The sequence below is a fragment of the Amblyomma maculatum genome, chromosome 2 (genome assembly GCF_055883805.1).
Source record: "Amblyomma maculatum isolate TAMU_Amacu chromosome 2, ASM5588380v1, whole genome shotgun sequence".
In the NCBI taxonomy this organism is placed as follows: Eukaryota; Metazoa; Arthropoda; class Arachnida; order Ixodida; family Ixodidae; genus Amblyomma; species Amblyomma maculatum.
This window is the reverse complement of record NC_139345.1, coordinates 193,644,124-193,666,991: the sequence shown is the minus strand read 5'-3', so window position 1 is coordinate 193,666,991 and position 22,868 is coordinate 193,644,124. Positions and strand designations below refer to the sequence as shown.

Here is a 22,868-nt window from a genome sequence, read left to right as displayed (position 1 = left end):
GCTTTATTGATTATGCGAAAGCGTTTGACTGCGTAGATCACAGCAGATTGTGGCAAGCTCTCCAAGAGATGGGAGTTCCAATTCACCTCATCTGTCTCCTCAGGAACCTTTATGAAGGGCAAGAGGCCACAGTCAGAACTGGGCATGGTCTTACTGATTGGTTTCCGATTGAGAAAGGGGTGAGGCAAGGCTGCATACTGTCGCCCTGCCTATTTAACCTATATGCAGAGTGCATCATGAGGAAGGCCGGTCTGGACGAGTCTTCAGCTGGAGTGAAGATTGCTGGAAAACGTATCAACAACCTTAGATATGCGGATGATACCACTTTAATGGCAGAAAATGAAGTGGAACTCAAGAGACTTCTGATGCGCGTGCAAGAAGAGAGTGAGAAGTTTGGGCTTAAACTGAACATTAAAAAGACGAAGATCATGGCGTCTTGCCCTATCAAGTCCTGGAGCATCAATGGACAAGAAGTGGAAGCTGTGACAGATTTTCTGTTCTTGGGCGCCAAGATTACCTCGGAAGGAGACTGCAGCCATGAAATTAGGAGACGCCTGCTTCTGGGAAAGAGAGGAATGGTTAGCCTTGACCGCCTAGTAAAGAGCAGAGACATTAGTCTGCCAACCAAGATCCGTATAACCCGTGCTATGGTCTTTCCAGTTGTGATGTACACTCTAAGAACAGAAGGAGTACTAGAACTCCATTTGGAGGAGTTTTCGCTTGTCCCATATACGACTCCTTTTTCCAGAGTAAAAGAACTCTCTCTAGCCATAGAGTAATCGGACTCCACTGATGGAGTACTGCGCTACTCCTGTGAATAGAGTAAAGGTACTCCTCCGAAAGGAGTAAAACTACACACTGTAGTAGCGTCCTGCAACTCTTCCAGGAGGAGTTCAAGGACTCCACTGATAGGAGTGCCTGTACTCCTTCAAGGAGTTTTTACTCCTTCTGATGGAATTTCATGGCCTGTTTTACATATCCTACCATTTTTTAAACCAGTTCCAGCCATATGTTTTGTAGGACTCACTTTGGCCATACCTTCCTCTGCAAAACGGTGCACAGTATTTCCACTACACACTGTTCAATGGTGAATGTACAAACTTTTTTCACACTTCTTGCACCATACACACAACAGTCTGTGATGTGAAATCGGTGCTTCAATAAATAGGGATGCAAAAGCACGCTGATGACAGCTTTTATTTTCTCACAATTGCTGTGCATGCCAGCAATACATTTGGGATGTGCTCTGTGAGGTCTAGGCCCATCAGTGTTTTCGACACCACAGTCTACTTGGCATTAGATGCCCAGAACACTGCTACAAGCCAAGTGATCCTGTGAGCAAAGTTTTAACCAAGTGATCCTGCCGCTCGACCACATCGCAACTTGCCAAGCCGAGTGAAGCCGCTCAAGATATCCTTGCATTTTCCAGGTGCCTGCATATAGAATAAAAACAATGCAAGAGAGGTTAAAGCAAACCATTATAAGCAACTAAACATACTCCTAATCTCAAGTTTTCATTTTAACCTACAGCTAATGCAACAAAACAAAACTTGGTGTGAAGGCCTGGGGTCGCCACCTAGGTATGCCCTAGTAGTGGCACATCATGACCAAGTGTAGACTTTTCATTCCAAATCATTAAACAAAGCTAGTGATCTAGAAATCCACATACCTCGTTTATTCTGACTGCCAATTTGCTATACCTCAAGTGGGAATACCACTATGCTAGTCCCTCAGAGGCTAAACACAAGCCTGGCCGGCACTGGACCGTTTGTTGCTCGAGAATTGGCTTTGGATGTAGAACACATGCAACTGTACTGGCGAACCTCCACTCCCTCTGGAGTTTACTGAGGCCGCATCTGCAGAGTGGCATCCATCTATAACTAAAAACAGCGCTGCAGAATCTGAATTGGAGTAATGCAAAAGCACGGAATCTGCTGTTGGTTGCTTCTGTTTGCTTAATTCACTTATTGTTTACCCATTTTCTTTGGTACTTTCAAATTGTGCACCAATCCCTTCCTATGCCCTTCTTCAGCTAGACTTCCGGTTGGTAGTGTGACGTCACAGCCTCTAGCTCACATTATCCACTTCTTGTTTATTCACTTTAGTCTTTGGTACTTTCAAATTGCACAATCCCTTCCTATGCCCTTTTTCAGCTCTATTTCCAGTTGCGTGACGTCACACCTTTGACGCCACTCTAATTGACTGCCTTAACTACTTTAGTCTTTGGTACTTTGAAATTGCATGCTAATCCCTTCATATGCCCTTTTTTAGCTCGACTTCAGGTTGTGTAATGTCACATACTTGAAGTCACCTTAATTCACTGGTTTAATTATTTTAGTATTTGATACATTCAAATGTGGCACCAAGCCATTAGCTAATGAGACCATTTTTGCCTTTACTGTTTCATTTTTTGCCTCTAATTAATTACCTAATTACCTTAATGGCCTAATTCTTTGCACACATTACATCACCCTCTATCGATTAACACCACTCATTAACCTCTACAATTTCTCAATCACTCACAACTGCTACAGACACGATTTTGCATGTTTTGCCTCTAATTAATTACCTAATTACCTTATTGGCCTAATTATTTCGGACACAACACTACGTCACCCTCTATCAATTGGACTCATTAACCTCTACCACTTCTCAATTACTCACAACTGCTGCAGAGAACTTTTACATTTTTTGCCTGTAATTAATTACCTAACTAGCTTACTGGCCTATTTTTCGGCAGCAACATTATGTCAGCCTCTATCGATTGACACCACTCATTAACCTCTCACGTTTCTTAATTACTCGCAACTGCTGCGGACACGATTTTGCGGGTGCGGTCTACGGACAGAAATCTATGAACATAGCGAAGTAACGCTTTCGTGTTAATAACTTGAATGAATCCTTGAGTTTAGTTATATTTAGAATCCAGGAGAAGGCTTTTGTGTCAAATATCAAGAAGGTCATAAAGGCACGTTCGGTGTGATGACTGCTCCTGAACCAGGCTAGCTTCAGCGATATAGTGAATAAAATCATGAAGCAGATATTGCAGTTTCTTGTTTTTCATGCCTTCCATGACCTATACTGATTTCTGACACAGCCATTGCTATGGCATTGAAATTGAAACAGATGATGGGAGAGATTGTATTATTTAGCAGCCATAAACAAATACTATGTGGTAATCCATGTATAGTCATGCACACTGTTACAAAGACAACACGCAAAAAAATCGGGGGTCCTTTAAACTCTACCTTAAGTGTATGATGGAGCACATTGGGGCTTCCGTGTGGATTCTCATTCATGTACAGACACTTCACTACAGGGTAATTGAGTAACCCCACAATTTATTCTATTATGTTGTGCATACTCATTAACGCAGTTGTAAGCCATCACATTATGTTAGACCACATAAAGATATAGAGACCTGCTTTAACCAAGAGATCTGAACCTGCCTGAGTCACCTGGGGATGCCTGGTTGACTGGATCCAAAGAACCTTGGATCCAGACAAAGACATGCTACCCCTAGGTCACTCGGGCACATTTAATGGCTTGGTTAAAGCCAGAATTCCTATCTGCCAACTTAAGGTCTATTCACACTTGCGACTACCAGTCGCGCGACCAGAGGAGAGGAGCTCGCCACTACCGATGTTCACACTTGCGACAGTCGCCTTCTCGTTCTGTTCTCGTTCCGAACGAGTTGGGAGTAGGAGAGCTGCTGGGCAATGACAGTAAACGTCGGTAGCTGCCGCCTGCCAGACACTTCAGCTTTTCAGGCGAGCCGGTACGCATGCCTCGCTCTCGTGTTTCCAGGAAAACGCCGACGACGAATAGACAATGTCAATCACCGTGGTGTCAATATAAAATGTTGCACCTGCGTGAAAAACCCATTTCTCAAAAGTTCATGGTATTTACCAGATAGTCCAAATATCTTTCCAATCTCCTTCCAAGCCATATCCTATCTCCCTGCCTTTGAATTCCGGGTGCCGTTTGTTGAAAAGGTAGGGGTATTCTTTAATTGCATTGAGAAGGTGCTCGATCAAGTACTCCGGGACCTCGCTGATTGGTGAAATGGTTTGCGACTAGTAGTCGCGCGACTGAAAATTCGAGCAGTGCCCGATCGGCCCGCGGCAGTCGCTTTTCGACCGATGCGACCATTTGCGACTGTCGCTTTTCGAGCAAAACGGTTGCGCGACCGCTGCTAGTCGCAAGTGTGAATGGGCCTTTAGCCGTGTCATGTAGACTCGTGACATGCACAACCACTGAGCAGTGTCCAGCCAACCACCACCTCCTATAGATATGCCCATGATTTTTGCTCAAAATGCCTATATCAGACTATATCCAGAATAAAGCCATGAATGCTGTGGCATTATTATGATGTCTATACAATTTTAAGTTAATACTGCCACTCAGGCAAGACCATGACAATGTAAATTTTGAAGTGACGCTGCTTTTGTAGTAATGAAATCTATCAAATGACAAATTACATAGGGAAGCTAGCAGCCAGCGAAACTAGAGAAAGCATAAGCAACGTTTTCAATTTTTATTCATATTTGTCTTGTTTGTACCTACTGGCAGCCAGACATGGCAGGATTATTTTATGCTCGCTGCAGCCCTCCAACTAGCAGACAATGGAGAGGTGATATAGAAGTGAGAAATTTATGCCCTATTTTTAAACTGACTAGAAGGACAGGAGTATCATGCGACATTTCTTTTATCCGAGGGAATCATAGGTGCTCTTAGCTGATCCATGGTGCCCACCTATGGTATCTTTTTCTTTGTCAGCTGTCGCTGCTTATATACGTATAATATGCATGCGGCACTCTTTGCCACCAGGCAACTGACAATTGCAGATTTCTATTTCATAATGAACTCACTGAGCTCGGATTCTCTATATATCTTTCATTTGTCAAGTGCATAGCCTCAGCTTATTTTATGGTATCATTTAATGACCTTCTCGAGTGTGACATCAGATCATAGCCCTCAGTACATGCTCAGGCATGCGCATTCATGCAAGCATATCGTCAGTGTGTGAAGCACAATCTGGGTGTATGGTATTTTATTTTTCAATGCAGTGGAAATGAGGACATGCTCTGGTAATAGCTCAGATATATTTGAGATGTACCACATGCATGCACTATCATGTTTCACTTCAGCCACCAAAAAGCAATGTTTCTCAAATGGGAGTCACGATTTTAGGAGTCCAAAAACATATGTTAAAAAAAAATTGAAAGGTCATGCAATAGCTTTGACCCAGCTAGACACAGCTTTAAATGGCTAAAAGGGCACAGGTTTAAAGCTGATTTTAGTTTCTCAAAGCTCAACATAAAAGGAGTGCAGAAACAGGGAGCATGAGAGAGAGAGCATCAATGGGATTTGTCGATGCCAGCATCGGTGATGCTCGAACTTTGGCTCCATTGCTGGATGGGAATGCAGTGCAGTCTTAGGAATCTATCAGGAGAAAAGAGGACACTATGTGGTAGAGCTGACACGACAGTGTGTCTGTTGCATGCCGTCATCCATGCATAATGTCGATAAGAATGTTTTTAATATGCAAGCGCCTCTACCATAAATAAAAGTTAAGCTTCACACCGCAGGTTTGAATTCTTTATGCAATTGGGGCTGGTACAAAAGCAGCCAATGGTGTGTGCTGTGCCGTCAATGTGGAGAAACCGCTAGCATGACCAACGTGACAGTCCTTGCATGTTGGTGTCCATGCATGATGCATGACGGGGAAGATTGGGAACGAATAAAGTGATAGATAGTGCATGCATTGGTCATTTATCAAATATTTGAGTGTTTTCCAAAACACGTCCTTTTTCCACTTTGCAGAAAAATGAAATGAAGATGTGAAAAATGAGTGCACTCATGATACTGATGTACATGTACGAATTAATGTGCCTTCCTGACTAAGCACGGGGAGCTGCAATCCGCGCTAATGCCCGAGAAAGCCCTCAAATAGCAAGCTATGTAGAATAAACCGAGTATGGACTTGAGATGAAACGCATTTTACAAATCAATCGGCTTAATGCGCATAGTATGACGCAAACATCTGCACTTTTAAATGGTGAGAAGAGATATGTTGCCCCACATACACAAAATAAGTAAACAATGGCAATGGAAAGACACACATGATGTCCATCACGAGTGGCAGAAATAAGCACTATCCTTGAGATTGTACATGTCGTGTTCAATGAAGTACCACACATGCTCACCACTTCCATATCACCTCTGTTGTCTGCTAGCTACCCAAGCGCAGCCCGCACTAAATCGTCCTTGTGAAAGTCTGGCATCCAGCAGCATATCGTCGAGAAAAAATTAACGCATTCTGGAGCAACCAAAAGTAGCCCCCCTCCCCCCTACACACAGAAAAATGCAAGAGCTGGCTCCATGCTCGGGCGCCCCGTAGGCTAATGAGATAACTTAAGTGCAGTCAAAAGGCAGCACGTATGCAGAAACTAAAATAAAAAAGAAGAGTAAGTGTGACAAATGTCTCAAACGTAATTTATATTCATTATTTTACCTGTGCTTTTGGTCATTTATTTTTAATGTGACAGTATTGAAGGCCCCATTCTCCCCAAAATCTTGCATTATTGTTGACAATGTCGTGAGCAAATAGTCATAAGCAGGGTTCTAGCATTTGGTAATAAGCAGGTGACATTTTTGTGGGTCAGGCATTGAGTTTTGGTGTTAGTTTGTGTGGCATCATGAGGCCGCATGAGATGCCGAATTGCTAGGAGCTCCTTGTGATTGAAGAGTGAGATGGCAATCAAGCCCCTCCGAGTCGCACTTTTATACAATTGTTAAAGCAAGTATATATATGTCAGGTTGTCTTTCAGATAATGTGGTAGCTTATCACTGTATACTAATAAATGTTTGAAATAAATGGATCAGTGACGAAGCAACTAGCAGCATACCCTTAAAGGCAGACTTTAGGTATCCCTGCAGGTTTTAAAGTTAGGTTTAATTTATTTTTCAGAGATTTTTAACACCTGCTTTCCTTCCGGACTTGGTTTCCATTTGTAGCACCGCGTCGATTTAAGGTGGTCTCAGTTCCTGCAAGGGTGGAAAAATGAGCTAGCTGGTAGTTCATCTCTGGGAAAAAAAAAAAAAACAGCACTCTCTTGAGACAAGGACAAAGCACTGTGTGTCATCTCTTTCTTTTTCAATGTCTTAGGAGTGCGGTTTATTTTTTTCCCAAGCTCTCTATTCTTACTGAGTTTTTTCATTCCACCCCAGATGCATTACCTACAGCAATGAAGAAGATGAATTTGTTTACGCATTATCGCCTACTGTTTTTATTTTTTTTTAACCTAATTTAACAGCTGCCACATGTGTGTGTATTCGATATGTCAGACTAAAGAGAAAATCCTCGACAGCTTGGTACCGGTGAGTACTTATGGAACTTGTTGGTACTGGTTTCACTACTTTTTTCTAGCTCTGAAGTAGAGCCCACCTATATTGGCCTCAGCTATAACAAATGCTTATTGTGAACGAGGGTGGAGCTACTGTCAAAATATGTGTTTATAGCCTTGAGTTTGAGACAAAAAGAACTACTGAGGTCACCCTGCTTTGTTATAACGAACAACAATGCACCATAAAGTCACCCTACTGTCAAAAAATGCATGAAGATCAGAGTACATCCTAACTCCCATTATCATCCTCAAAGAAAGTGTCGAGCATGTAAAAAACAGTGCAAGAAACTATAAATCACAAGCACTAGTAAAGTTAACCACTGCCCGAGCACATGCTTACAGGCTACAAGGTCGATCAGTTGGTCCGTCAGTGTGCCGGCTAGGCAAAACTTCTGAAGTGTGAGCAGGGTCAGGGTAGCAGCAGCTTCACTAATGCTATTCTACACTGGCAGTGATCAACCACTAACAGGGCTTTGAGAAGTTTGAATACGAGCCACGAAGTATGCTTTGTTAGCCGAACTGGTCACATGACAATGTGTCACCTGCCCAACTGGATCTGCACCTTCTCAATTACTGGAGCGTGCAGATAGCACACAGAGCAAATAATCTGCACCTCTCCTTTGTAGGTAGAGCAGTGCACACTCATCAATTGAAACTAGACAGCAGCCGATGGTGTTATGCTAAAGAGCCACTTCCTACCAAGCTTGTTGGTATGTGCAGATCTACTTGTGCAGAAAGGTTGCTTCAAAAGTAGAGCAACGGCGACTGGGTATCAGTTTATTTAAAGCTCGATGTGCAGCTAGAATGCTTTAAACAAAAACTATGCGTACAATTGATGCTCTGCATGTACATGTGCTTGGTTAGCCTTTAACTGTTGAGGGTTGACGACAAAAACACCGACCCACCTAACCACCAGCTGTCGTGAACACCTCAACTGCTTTATTATTGCATTCCTAAAGCGGCACACCCACAACCAATGACTGCATCAGGCGCCTGAATGCTTGAATATCTGACTTTATTTGTATTTAACAGTAAACAAAAAGACAATGTGAAGGTGTATGTATCTATAGATAGCTCTGTTGCTGACTTTCAGTGGTCAGTTTAAAGAATGTGTAAAGGCCAGCACTTTTCACGTGCGTATGTCCATAAAATTTAGTAAGGGTTACATTTTTCATTCAGAACTGATACTGGTGTCTTTCTAATGCACCGTTAATGTGTGGTAAAAACTGCAGATTCAGTTCTTACAAAATTAATGCAGTCATGTGATTTATTTCCCAGCAGATGGCTGCGGTTTCACCCCCAGAGCACATATATGGCAATTTTGCAGTGATCTTAACTGAAGGTGTAAGGAAATAGCATCATGAAAAGGCAAGCAATTAGCTGAAAGAGCATAAACAAGACCACTGTAAAGGCAAATTGCTTTACGTTGCTAGTGGGGACGCAATAAGTATGCTTATTACGGTTGCCTGTGCATAGTGTCACTTTCCCTAGTAGCCTGAAACAACAGACGGATGCATTGCTTCAGACAGACAACAGATATCTTTCAGCAGGGTGGCAAGAAGGGAGAGGTAGACTGCATACTATCTTTGCATAATGCAGTCTAGCACTTTGCCAAGTGTAAATAATACTGAGAAAGGGCAACCCTTTTATGCAATACATTTTCTCAAAAAGCCTAAACGACCTGATCATCCATACCAAGGAAATATAGAGTGCCTTTTACACTCGACTAAGGGCTACATTTATGTATGAGCCACTCCTTGTAAATTTGGAACCTGTTATTTGGAAGGAAATGGAATCTGCATAGTACAGTGGCCCTGCATACACCCCGAGGTACTGCCCCTGCCTGTTGCCATCATTATTGTCTAGCTCTGTGGCATATAAAGAACAATTCGGACACATCTGTACTTTGCGCATGGCAGCAGTCAACCACGTAATGACACCATGAGGTTAGCTTGGAGTGTCACTTTAGCCTGTCTGTTTGCGTATTTTCAAATCTTTGCATGTGATGTCCCCAGATGCTGTTGTTGTTCAAAGGTTCAAATATATGGGTATTTGAGATGCAGAGCCTGTAACTGATTACTTCATATACCAGGGAGATGAGGAGCCAGGTTTTAGTACTGCAGACAACAATAGCAAGAAACAAGAATAAGAGCTGGGGCGGCCCTTACCCCATCGGTAACATGCCGATGGGAATCTCAAGAAGACATCAAGAAGACATCGGACCCGCCACATGCCCGAAGTGTTCCACACCAGCTGCAGAAGTGGATGTTCGCCACCTGCTGTGCACTTGTGCAGGGACCATCAAGGACAGATTCAGCAGCAAATAGGACTAACTGCAACAAGGCAAGAGGACTTCTCCAAATGGCTCACCGACAACGATAAGAGCAAGAGCCTTCTTCGGTTACCTATGAAAAACAATTTAGATGGGTTTTTATAATATGCCTTATGGCGAGCTTTCGGAATAAAAAAAAAAACCTAAATGTATGTGCAACTAGCCAGATATAGCATCATACTGTATTGCACAGCTGATTCCACCGAATATATTTGCAAAATTGACTGATAATTGCTACTTTCATGCAAGATCCACACACTGCCAAAATAATGAAAAAAAAAGTTATATCTAGCAGAGTGTGAAAGTTTTAGGACTGCCACCACTTCCTTTTTTGCATGATGCTTGCCATACCAAATTCAGTAAGCACCCTGACCCTGTCAAGCTAACGTCTAAGCTCTCTGGAGTGCTTATGTTCTTTTGACCGAGTCATTGGTTGTGGATAAGCCACTGTAGCAACGCAATAATATAGCAATCGAGGTGTTCACAACAGCTGGTGGTAGGTAGGCTGGCATTCTTGTCATCGATCCTGAATAGTCAAAGATACTGCGGCAATGCTACCAAGCACATGTGCATGCAGAACATACATTATACATGTAATATTTGTGTAATGCACTCCACCAGCCCAACAACCTTTAAGAAAGGTGATATCGGATCGCTGTTGCTTGGACCACAAAGCAACCTTTCCACTCAATTACGTCTGCACAGACTAATAACACACTGCTCTACCTACACTCTGCAGTAGTGGAGAAGGCAGAGATCCAACTAAGAAGGTGACGCATTGCAATGTGACCAGTTGGACCAACACAGCATACTGCGTGACAAGTATTCAAACTAATTAAAACCCTGTCAGTGGTTCATTTCCTGGCAGTGTAGAGAAGCTGCTGCTACCCTAATTCTGCTAACACATCAGCCCTTACACACATACACACTGAGTGGCTGACCTCGTAGCCTGTGGGCATGTGGTCAGGCGGCAGTTAACTTCACTAGCAATGCCTACCGCCTTATTGTTTCTGCATACTAGACACTTTCTTTGAGAGTGATAACGGAAGGTAGGATATGCTCTGATGTTCATGCATGTTTTGACAGCGGGATGACTTTATGATGCATTGTTGTTCAATATAACAAAGCAGGGCAACCTCGGTCGTTCTTTTTATCTAAAACACAGGGCTATAGACATAAGAAAAAAAAATATAATACCACAACATTAAGTGATAAGGCATAAACAAAGAGGCATGTCCTTCTTCATTACTGTAGGTCATGCATCTGAGGTGAAATGAAAAAGCTCAGTAAGAACAGAGAGCTTGAGAAAAAATAACAGCGCATTTTTGAGACATGAACAAAAAATGACAACACAGCACTTTGTCGAGTGTGCAACCATTTTTTCCTTTCCCAATATGAACCAGCAACTAGCCCGTTCTTCCACCCTTGCGAGAAATGAGACTACCTTAAATTCACACAATTATAAATGAAAACCAAATCTGGAAGGAAAACAGGTGCTAAAAACAGCCCTCGGATAAATAAATTAAAATTAAGACCTGGAGGGATACTTAAAGTCTGCCTTTAAGGGTATAATGTGGTAGTTTGACTGTCTCCAGTCTGCATTTCTACAAGGTGACCCTCCTTTTCGTACCTGCATACTGCTATTCGCTTCGTCACTGATCCATTTATCTCAAACATTCATTAGCATACAGTGATAAGCTACCACATTATCTGAAAGACAACCTGACATAGATATATATATACCTGCTTTAGCAACATTGCACAAAAGTGCGACTCGGAAGGGCGCATCTCACCCTTCAATCGTAAGGAGCTCCAGGCAATTCGGCATCTCATGCGGCCTCATGATGCCACACAAACTAACACCAAAAATCAATGCCTGACCCACAAAAATGTCACCTGCTTATTACCAAATGCTAGAACCCTGCTCATGACTTTCTTGCTCACGACGTTGCCAACAACAATGCAAGATTTTGGGGAAACGGGGCCTTCAATACTGTCACATTAAAAATAAATGACCAAAAACACAGCAAACACAGGTAAAATAGTGAACATAAATTACGTTTAAGAGACATTTTTCACGCTTACTCTTTTTTATCGTTAGTTTCCGCATACGTGCCACCTTGTCACTGGGCTTAAGTTATTAGCCTAAGGGGCGCCCGAGCGTGCAGCTCTTACATTTTTCTGTGTGTATGGGGGGGGGGGGGTCATTTTTTCTCTGATGATATGCCACTGAATGCCACACTCTCACAAGGATGATTTAGTGTGGGTTGCGCTTGGGCGGCTAGCAGACAACAGAGGTTATATGGAAGTGGAGAGCATGTGCGGTACTTCAGTGAACAAGACATTTCGTACAATCTCAAGGATAGTGCTTATTTCTGCCAGTCGTGGTGGACATCTTGTGTGTCTTTCCATTGCCATTGCTTACTTATTTTGTGTATGTGGGGCAACATATCTCTTCTCACCATTTACAAGTGCAGATGTTTGCATCATACTATGCTCATTAAATCGATTTATTTGCAAAATACGTTTCATCTCTCAAGTCCGTACTCAGCTTATTTTACTTGACTTGCTGTTTGAGGACCTTCTCGAGCATTGCCGTGGGTTGCAGCTCCCAGTACGTACTCGAGAAGGCACATTAATAAGTGCATGTACCGTCTTTGCCAAAAGTAACCAGGCTGCATGTTTTGCTTCTTGCTTGTATTCTGAAGCTAACATGGATCCCCTGAGGATAATAACTTTTTGGCAAGTGAAGACAGGAGCTCTCATTTATGTTGCACCAATTTACAGCATCAGAAGTTTTATGAATTCTCTGCTGACCGACTGAGAAGCGGAACACGCAGCCTGGTTACTTCTGGCAAAGACAGTACATCAGTATCATGAGTGCATTAATTTTTCACGTCTTCATTTTTCTGCACAGTGAAAAAAGAATGTGTTTTCGGAAGCACTCAGAAATATTTGAGAAATGCCAAATGCATGCACTATCTATCACCTTATTTTTTCCCAATCTTCCCCGTGTGAGCCATCATGCATGGAAAACAACATGCAAGGCCGTACTGCCACGCTGGTCATGCTAGCAGTTGTTCCCCACAGTGAAGGCACAGCACACACCATTGGCTGCTTTTGTACCAGTCCCAATTGCATAATGAATTCAAATCAGAGGTGTGCTGCTAAAGTTTTATTAAAGTAGAGGCGCTTTCATATTAAAAACATCCTTATCACTGCGGACAGGAGACTATGCACGGTGGAGCGTCATCTGAAATGCAGGCTGCAATATCAAGGGACACTTTTTTTTTCTTTGCAGGGGGGGGGGGGGGGGAGGGAGTTGACTGACTCAGTGGCCGACCCTCAGACGAAAGCGCTTGATGAAGATGCTACTGCACAAAAGCAATATAGAATAAGGCATGTTTTCTTCAGCATAAGGCACAGTCAGTCAGCTTATAAGCTTTAGCTTATCGACGCATGATTTTTCGCATTACACTGGTGACGACGCCAGCACGACGAGCACCTATCACCGTAGTGTGAGGTTTTCGGCCCCGCGACACCGACGGAACTGATCAATGGAAGGTCGTCAAGAGGTACTGCTTTGTTTAAAAGTTTTGTCTGCTCCTTTAATGTTGCAAGGTATGCTCTCGCCTCAAGGTAATGCTTGCTTACTCTTAGGTTTTGGACCGAAAGAGCAACGGCAATACCTCAGCAATCAGGAACATAATGCTAACCCCTCCCCACTTTCGTGGCGCGGGTACACGGCGGGAAGAAACGGACCTTTTTATATGCGTGAGTACTTGTTGCTAAAACAAGCTAAATCTCATAGCGTAAGAATAATATTCTTCTGATTGTATGCTGAATTATACAGCATGAGCCCGTCCATTTCAGCCTCCTCGGCAATCTCTAGACGAAGCCCAAAACAAGTCCGAGGATCACTAAAGTCGCATATTATAGTAAAGGCTTTTCAAAGAAAAGAGAATATGCGAATAAAATATTTTTGCTGAAAAAAAAAAAAAAATCTGTGACCACCATCCAAGCATGAATGCAAAAGTGCAGCCTACATAGACTACATCGCGAATAGCAGACGACATGGGAATGATATCTCATGACGTGAGCAGCCAATGGTTGCCAGACCAGAAAGCCAATTTCAATAATAATAAAAATTATTTTTAAAACTATCTGCTGCACCGAATGAGCTCAAATTTCGAGGATTTATAATTTAACGTGTGAGGAGTGAAATGCAATAACTAGTTTATGCTCAGTTGTTAGCTGTCGTGACCACCTTAATGAATCAAGTGAAATGTGATAGTGCATGCATGCGTTACATCTTAAAATATTTCTGAGCAATTACCAAAGTATGTCCTTTCCACTGCGCTACAAAAGTAAATACCGAACACTCGGACCGTGTGTCGCATGCTGACGATATACTTGCATGAATGCGCATGCCTGAGTGCACAGGGAATTGAGGTCTGCTCTCACGCTCGAGAAGGTTCTTGAACAATGCTGTAAAATAAGTTGATGCTAGAACTTGACAGATCAAATATAATTTGCAAATCCGAACTCATTAAGCTCAATATGGAACGAACATCTGATCTTGTAAATTATGTGATGGGAGACAATGTCACACACATACAAAATATGTATGCGGCGACAGTTAAAGATGTAATAAATGAGCACTGCAGATCAGCTGAAATGAGCACCTGCCTGCACATTATTAAAGACACCCTAAAAACAAAAGATAATTTCACCCGAAGCTCTGCGGTCCTAGTCAATAAAAACAGCCGCAGACATTCCTCACCTCCCCATCACCTCTCCGTTGTTTGCTAGTTGGATGCGAGCAGCCAACATAAGATCATCCTGGCAAGTCTAGCAGCCAGCAGGTAGCCCGGAACTGTCCACCTGGAGAAAGACTAACGCCAGAGCAACCCTAGTAAACAAATGGCTGGGCTGTACTCAGGCGACCTGCGGACAGTGGATAATCTAAGAGGCCCACTGATATACACAATGACAGTCAAGGAAAGAATACATATCATCAAATATAAAGCAAAGTCAACTAGTGTATTACAAAAAAAAAACAGCATTGAAGAACTGTGATTGAGTCCCCTTGAGTACAATTACATGTTTGGGAACAGAACAGATACAGTGACTTATAAACAAGAATCAGTGATTCTCATGTGCTGCCAAGCAGAAGCACACCTGCTGGAAGGGCACAAGATCAACCAGTTCACTAATTATTGCCATTACTTAACACAAGACAATGACAACAAAATTATTAAACCAAGCATTGGCTGAAGGAAGTGCTTGAGAACTCTACACTCAATCAGTGTCACATGCTGCATGGCAGCAATAGCAATAAATCAGTTGTCAAAACAAAATAGTGATCCATTTTATGCAATTACCTACACAGATCATTCTCTTAAGATTAAATAAGGAGTGCAACAATTAACACACACATAGCATGGAAGGTAATAGTAGGCCTGTAGTAACTGCACTTAGCCACAAAGTGATTGGTCAAGAGGTTGTACATGGGTTGAATAGCATGCCCACATCTGCCATACTGTTCTTTAAGGATGTTACTCCACATTAGCACACTTCAGATGAACAGGCAGCATGAGTAGACAAACGGCCTTGCTCATATTTTATGTTCTGAAGACTGTCCTATACAGCAAACAATTGAAGAAATGCAATTTAAACACTGGCCAAACACACCTATTTATGGATCGTTCATTTCTCACTTTCTGATGTGAATGCTTTTTCAATCTGTAAAATGGACAGTTATCAACATGCATTGCTTAGAGCTTCAGCATGGCTACGGACCTATAAGGCTGCCGCGATACCTCAAGCGAAAAGATTCTGAATTAGAGGGACATCACTGGACAGCGCACTACAGAAAAGCAACTGGAGTGGCTGAGGCTTCAGAGGGCATAATCATACATACTTACCGGGATGAAGACCAAATCAAAGATGCTTCCCACTATCTCACCAAAAAGCAACCAAAAAGAATTTACAAATTGTTGCCTCTGTTAGTGACAGCCTGTTCGTAACAGGGGGTGAGATAAAGGCTGCCCTGAGCCTTAATGTGTCAGATAAATTTATTAGGCAAAGGCATGACAAAGCAGGATTCAGATAGGATGGCTACACAAAAGCCCTAACTTTAAGGCATTACTGGGTGGGCCTGTACTGGGTGGGCCTAGAAACAAAAAGAGTGCTGCCTAGTTGCTAAAAAGTAAATGATTATACTTTTGTCTTTTGACCTGTGGCTTGCTTTCTTATATACCATGTTTGTTTTGCTGCCAAGGCTGTAACTTTCATTAAATACTGCTATTTTAAGGTATGATCCCCTTTATGTCAATGGCCTCAGGCCAAGCACTCAAAAATCCTTAAACATGTGAAGGGGGGGGGGGGAGGTTACCACAAAGACAGCCTCTCACCTCTTCCCTGCATTGATGGTCAGCTGAGCTCCCAAGCTTATTTTGTAATCATTGCCACCAGCTCCTTTCTCACCTGCTAAAAGGACCTTGCAAGGATAGAAAAAGTTGTCGGGCTAATGGTGTTGATTCATGATTGACAGTGCTTAATTAACCACACGGACAGAGTAAACACATAAAAGACGAACACAGGCTCTGAACTTTAACCTTATTCTGGAACCACCGATACTCTGCTTATATACCCATAAAGGCACCGACTAGTGGTGATTTTCGACACTTGTGACAAATAAAAACAAAAAGAAGTACCGTAAGAGCAAACCCGAACAAGGGGAGAACAAAATAGGCAAATCATTTTTTAAGCCGCCAACACGTGGAACAACGGACTAATAACAGAAAAAAAAAAATGCAATGGTAACAGAAAATGGGTAACAGACGTAAGCTAACAACACAGCAAAACGCACGAGATGAAGTACACTAAAACTGAAAGAAAAAGTGCATGACAAGAAAGATGAAGCCAACAATTGACCGCTAAATGCAGAAGATGAGCACTAAATAGCTAAAACAAAGCAAATGAACGAAACGCGCATGATCAACAAGGGTGAAGTCAACAATTAACATAGCGAAAGGATGAAGATGAGGTGCATAAAACCAAACAAGAAAGATAAAATGTCAAGAAATGAATTCAACAAATGTAACAAAGCTAAAACCAGGCTAGATTAGAGAAGTCCATAAAGAAAGGCAATCTTTTTTTCCAAGAGTGAAATGGAGGGGGTGCTAACACAATCATCCTTGAGCCTCAAAATCTTGGCAGCTTTAACTATTTCATGTGTCAGCTTATAACGATGTGTTTTTAACACAGTTTTTTCGAAGATTGGGTGGCATGGCTTCTTTAAGTCGGTTCCTGCAGTGGACGGGCAGATTCCTGGGGGATATACCTGATAAGTCATTTTAATGCTCCATTAGCCTTCATTGGCCAGTTTGGTCCATGTATAGCTTACGGCAAGTGAAAGGCTTAGAGTGAGCGCCTTCCGCACGTGCTGCTAAGGGTTTTCTGTGCTTCTTAGTGCGGCCTCTTTTTTATTTATTTTTTTGCTTTTCTTTTTCTTTAACGATTCACCAAAGCTGTAATAGTTGCTCGAGGGCAGAAAACAACGTCAACTCCTGCTTTCTTTTCACTCGTCGTAAAGTTGTGGGAAATTTGGTGCATGTAAGGAATCCCTGGAACATTATCGTGTTGCCTATATGCTTCAGCACTTTTTCTGAGACAGTGGAAAGGACTTGTAACGGGTACCCTGATTGCGTGAGCCTGCATACCTTTTTCAAGAAGCTTTCTTGTAATTTGTGCTCGCATGACTTGTTCAGGGCATTGACAAGGGCAGACTGGATGATATTTCTTCTAACCAGCTTTGAACGAGCGGAGTCATATTATAGGAAGGGCTAGTTGCCCCTTGGTTCAAATGCCCAGCTCACGTGACTGGGTGTGAAGATGCTTAGTTCCAAGAAGCACATGGAATCATTGTCTGGCATTTCTTGCTTTAATTCAAGGGGAGCCAGGATACTCTTAAAGACACTCAAAACTTCAGGTACTTCATGAAAAAAGGTTTCTACGTCATGGTCTAAATTAACTAATCAGTCGTCCTCAAAGCAGAAAATTTTTTGAATTCGTGAGTTTTCAAAGTGATTCCTGAGACTACTGTCATGCATAACTAAGAACAGATCACTGAGCAAAAGAGTAAGTAATACATGATATGATGCACATCCCGTGCTTTTGGATAAGGTGTGAATCATTCCTTTCTGCAAATGTTTATTTTAGATACACAGAAAACAATAATAAGAGACCATCTACAGAGACACCACACTCACTCTGGGAGGATATGGTTCCATGTCTGTCAATAGCTTTGCGAACGCATTTCATGAGGTCCATCTTGAGGTATAGAATAAAACAAGCCTTTTGCATTTATAGAAAAGGCATGATAGGCTTTGTTTCTTTTCCCGTTCAAAAACCTAATGACTACATCTGCATTCTTTACCAGAAAGGGATCATCGATAAAAAGCAATTTCAGGTTGCCATGCAAATACATAGTGACGTCTTTCTGCCAGATATACCTCTCGTGCCCTCTGTGCGTTATTGTTTCGGAGGATACCTGGCAGAAAGACGTCACTATGTATTTGCATGGCAACCTGAAATTGCTTTTTATCGATGATCCCTTTCTGGTAAAGAATGCAGATGAAATCATTAGGTCTTTGAACTGGAATAGAAAGAAAGCCTACCGTGTTTTTCTACAGATGTTAAAATTATTTTATTCTATACCTCAAGATGGGGGACCTCATGAAATGCGTTCGTGAAGCTATCGACAAACCTGGAGCAGTATCCTTCCAGAATGAGTGTGGTGTCCCTGTAGATGGTTTCTTGGTTATGCTTTCTGTGTACCTAAAATCAACATTTCTAGAATGGAATGGTTTACACTTTATCCAAAGTCACAGGATCTGCATTGGATCATGTATTGCCCCGTTATCAGTGATCTGTTCTTAGTTATGCATGACAAAAGTCTCAGGAACCATTTCAAACACTAACAAGTTAAAAATATTTTCTGCTTTGTGGATGATTTCTTAGTTCTTTTCGACTGTGACAAGGAAGCCTTTTTTTTCATGAAGTACCTGAAATTTTTAGTGTCCTTAAGAGTGCCCTGGCTCCCCTTAAATTTATGCACGAAATGCCGGACAATGATTCCATGCACATCCTGGAACTAAGAATCTTCTTTACACCCAGTTATGTGTGCCGGGCATTTGGACCAAGGGGAAACAATCCCTTCCTAACATGCAGCTCCGCTCGTTCCAAAGCTGGTCAAAAGAAATATCATCCAGTCTGCCCTTGTCAACGCCTTGAACAAGTCATGCGAGCACAAATTGCAAGAAAGCTTCTTGAAAAAGGTATGCAGGCTCACGCAATCAGGGTACCCATTACAAGCCCTCTCCACTGTCGCAGAAAAAGTGCTGAAAAACACCAAGTGCAAAAACACAACCACTGGCTGAAGTGCACAGGCCACGCAAAAAGGTTGCAGTGATTCGTTGCATGCACCAAATTTCCCACAACCTTACGATGAGTGAAAAGAAAGCAGGAGTTGACGTTCTTTTCTGCCCCTGAGCAACTATTGCAGCTTTCGTGGATCGTTAATGAAAAAGAAAAGATGCCGCACCAAGAAGCACAGAAAACCCTTAGAAGCAGTGTACAGAAGGCGCTCACTCTAAGCCTTTCACTTGCCGTAAGGTATACATGGACAAACAAGCCCTTTTTGATGCATTAATGAAAGGCTAATGGAGCATTAAATGACTTCTCAGGTAATCCCCCAGGAATCTGCCCGTCCACTGCAGGAACTGACTCAAAGAAGCCATGCCACCCAATCTTTGAAAAAAAAAAAAAACAGTGTTAAAAACACATTGGTAAAGCTGACACATGAAATAGTCGAAGCTGCCAAGATTTTGAGGCTCAAGGATGATTAGCACCCCCTCCATTTCACTTTTGGAAAAAGAGATTGCCTTTCTTTATGGACTTCTCTAATCTAGCCTGGTTTTAGCTTTGTTACATTTGTTGAATTCATTTCTTGACATTTTATCTTTCTTGTTTGGTTTTATGCACCTCATCTTCATCCTTTCGCTATGTTAATTGTTGACTTCACCCTTGTTGATCATGCACGTTTCGTTCATTTGCTTTGGTTTAGCTATTTAGTACTGCTTGTGTTCTGCATTTGGCAATGTCAATTGTTGGCTTCATTGTCGCTGTTCATGACGCTTTTTTTTTCAGTTTTAGTGCACTTCATCTCATGCATTTTGCTGTGCTAATTGTTACCTTTACCTCTGCTACCCATTTTCTGCTCTCCTTCCACATTTGTATTTTTTTTGTACTTATTAGTCCACTTTCCATGTGTTGGCGGCTTAAAAGATAACTTGCCTATCTCGTTCTCTCCTCGTTCGGGTTTGCCCTTTCGGTACTTTATTTGGTTTTTATTTGTCACATTAGTTTTTGTTGCCACAAGTGTCAAAAATCGCCACTTGTCTGTGCCTTTATGGGTATATAAGCAGAATATTAGTGGTTACAGAATAAAATTGAAGTTCAGCACCTGTGTTCGTCATTTATGTGTTCTTTACTCTGGCCGTGTGGTTAAGAGCTGTCAATCATGGCTTACAAGAATGGGCATTTTCTGCCGCAGCATTCTTTCCCTATCCTCACGGCGCACATTGTGAAAGTGCACCTTGAAAAGCTTTGTAGCCCATTACACTAGCTTGGCTTCCTAAGGTCGCTGATATGAAAGTCACTGAAAACATTTCAGGCATTAAAAGCCAATTTGCAAAAAAGGGTCCTGCACACTGCAAATTCTGATGAGTTATGGAAGGCCATCAAAAGTGCGTGGAAAGAGCTGAAGCCGATGCAACACTGTTGTGCCAGTGCTCTATGACTCCTTGCCATGCCAAGTCTGCTGTCATAGAGCTCGGTGATGACTTCCTCCGCTACTCAACTTTCTGTGTGCACTCAACATTGGTCCCCACCCTCATTTTCTTTTTTTTGTGTGTGTGTGTTTCAGAAAGCACGCAGCAGGTCACTGAAATGTTTCCAGATTTTTTTTTTAGATGTAGGACATTTTGCATTATTTTGCACAGCAACAAAGAATATTCTTTATGACTCGACAATTAATTCGTGAGCCATTCTTAGCAGCTTCTCTTTCTTATGAGCATGACCTAAATACCAACTTTACTTTTTTGAGGTTTCAAAGTGGCTTTATAACAGCATGTCCATGCTGCAGCTATAAAAAAAGTATGCATACTGTTTATAAGTGACTTTTCTGCAGAAGAAAAAAAGTATGCCAGGAAGTGAAAAATGAACAATTCATTTTCTTCGGATTAACTCACGATTACTTCCTTGATTGGCTGCTACACACGACATTAATCTTCAGAACATAAAGTGCAAGCAAACACATTCGCATACTCAAGCTGCTTGCCCATCTGAAGTGCCCTAATATGCAATGACGTCCTCAGACAGAACAGCCTAGGAGACCATGGCAACAGCTGACCGCACTTTGTGGGCATGTGCTTAGCCTAAGGCCGCGGTTCCTCCACTTGTACAGCATACGTAGGCAAATAAAGCATTTATCACCATTAATCATGGTAGTGCCTTTTGAGAATCATGTGACGGAAGAACACACTTACGAGCTTAATGCTGTTCACGGGACGCCTTTAGCAACCAAGCAAGCATCCACCCTGAGCAAGCAGCTGTCTTCCAGGAGAACATTTTCAAAAACAGTGTACACCTGGAAGTGCAACGAACAAAACTGTAATGCCCCACTCAACCGGACGTAAACGTGACTGCCGATGCATATTTGTGATGATAAAAAATGGAAGTTATTAAAGTATGTATGCACAAGAACACATACTTCTGTGTCTACGGAAGAAAATTAGCGGTTACAGCACTGCCAAAACAAATAGCGCCTACGCGCCTCCCATGTTCGAACAAGCGACAATGCCACTGCTCCCAGTACAAGAAAATAGCGCTTGGTAAAACTGAGGCTTCAAAATATGTGCTAATGAACAGAAGTCTACACGCTTTTGCGCGTATTTTAAACTTGCAGTTGCGGAAAAGAAAATAGAAGCGAACCTTACCTGAATGACTCCATTATTGTCCGGAGACCGTTGATGCCGTTGACGAGCGAGCATTGAAAGCAAGTTGCAGGTCATATCCTGTGTGCGCGCTGCAAATGGTGAACACTGCGAAGGCTTGAGGCTTGCGATGCATTTGATAATGATATAACAGGGTAGTTTAAGAGGTCAAGCCGGCGGTAATAAAGGATTGCTAAGCGAAATACGATGTAACTGACAGGCCGCAAGAACAAACAACGCACAGCTAACGCAGCGCTTGAACTGAACAAGGAGAGCAACAGTTGCGCAACGCAAAAAAAAAAGAAAGAAGAGGGAGCATGAGTTTGATAACTATCAAGTATTTGTGAATGCATAAATTATTTTCAAATAATAAAGTTCATTTGTGAAGTTAGATGGTCGTAGGTTATTCATTTCTTTAGGTAAATTTGGTTTGAGCAGTTGACAGTTTCGTAGTTGAAAACAGTAGCAGACGACACGCCTAGAAGCCTTTACCCTTGATAGCTGATTACTACTATTTAATGCGGTATCACGCAGACAGGAGGAAAAAATGAAAAAGAAGCCTGCTTCAATGTCCAATACGGACACTTGTGCTGCCCGAGCAACAACAGAAACATGTGTGGTACGGAAAGTTATAATTTGTTTATCGCAGGAGTAAAACAACCTTTAACGCTATCTAAATCTGCAGGAGTAGAATGTTCACTTTACTCATTTTTTCTTGGAAGATTGAAAGGCCATTTCACTCTTCCTCGCATATGGCAGGAGTAAAGTGAGATCTGCAGGAGTAATTAGGCTGTTTGACTCTTGAAATAAGAGTTCCAGTTCTTAGAGTGTATGGATGCGAGAGTTGGACTGTGAAAAAGGCTGACCGCCGAAGAATTGACGCGTTTGAATTGTGGTGCTGGCGAAGACTCTTAAGAGTTCCTTGGACTGCCAAAAGATCAAATCAGTCGATATTGTCGACCATAAACCCTGACTGCTCATTGGAGGGTCAAATTCTAAAGTTAAAGCTCAGCTACTTTGGTCATCTGATGAGAAGAGAGGAGTCGCTGGAGAAAGATTTGATGT

At 42.2% G+C, this 22,868-nt stretch overlaps 1 long non-coding RNA gene across 1 annotated transcript; it reads right to left on the bottom strand.

Moving 5' to 3' along the window:
- Positions 1-1,179: 1,179 nt before the first annotated feature.
- On the bottom strand, positions 1,180-22,078 carry LOC146200806 (uncharacterized). Its single transcript, XR_014705267.1, has 4 exons — positions 21,807-22,078; positions 21,357-21,457; positions 14,525-14,636; positions 1,180-1,433 (listed from the first exon to the last, which is right to left on the bottom strand). It is a non-coding gene; the product is annotated as an uncharacterized LOC146200806 (long non-coding RNA).
- Between the last annotated feature and the right edge of the window lie 790 nt (positions 22,079-22,868).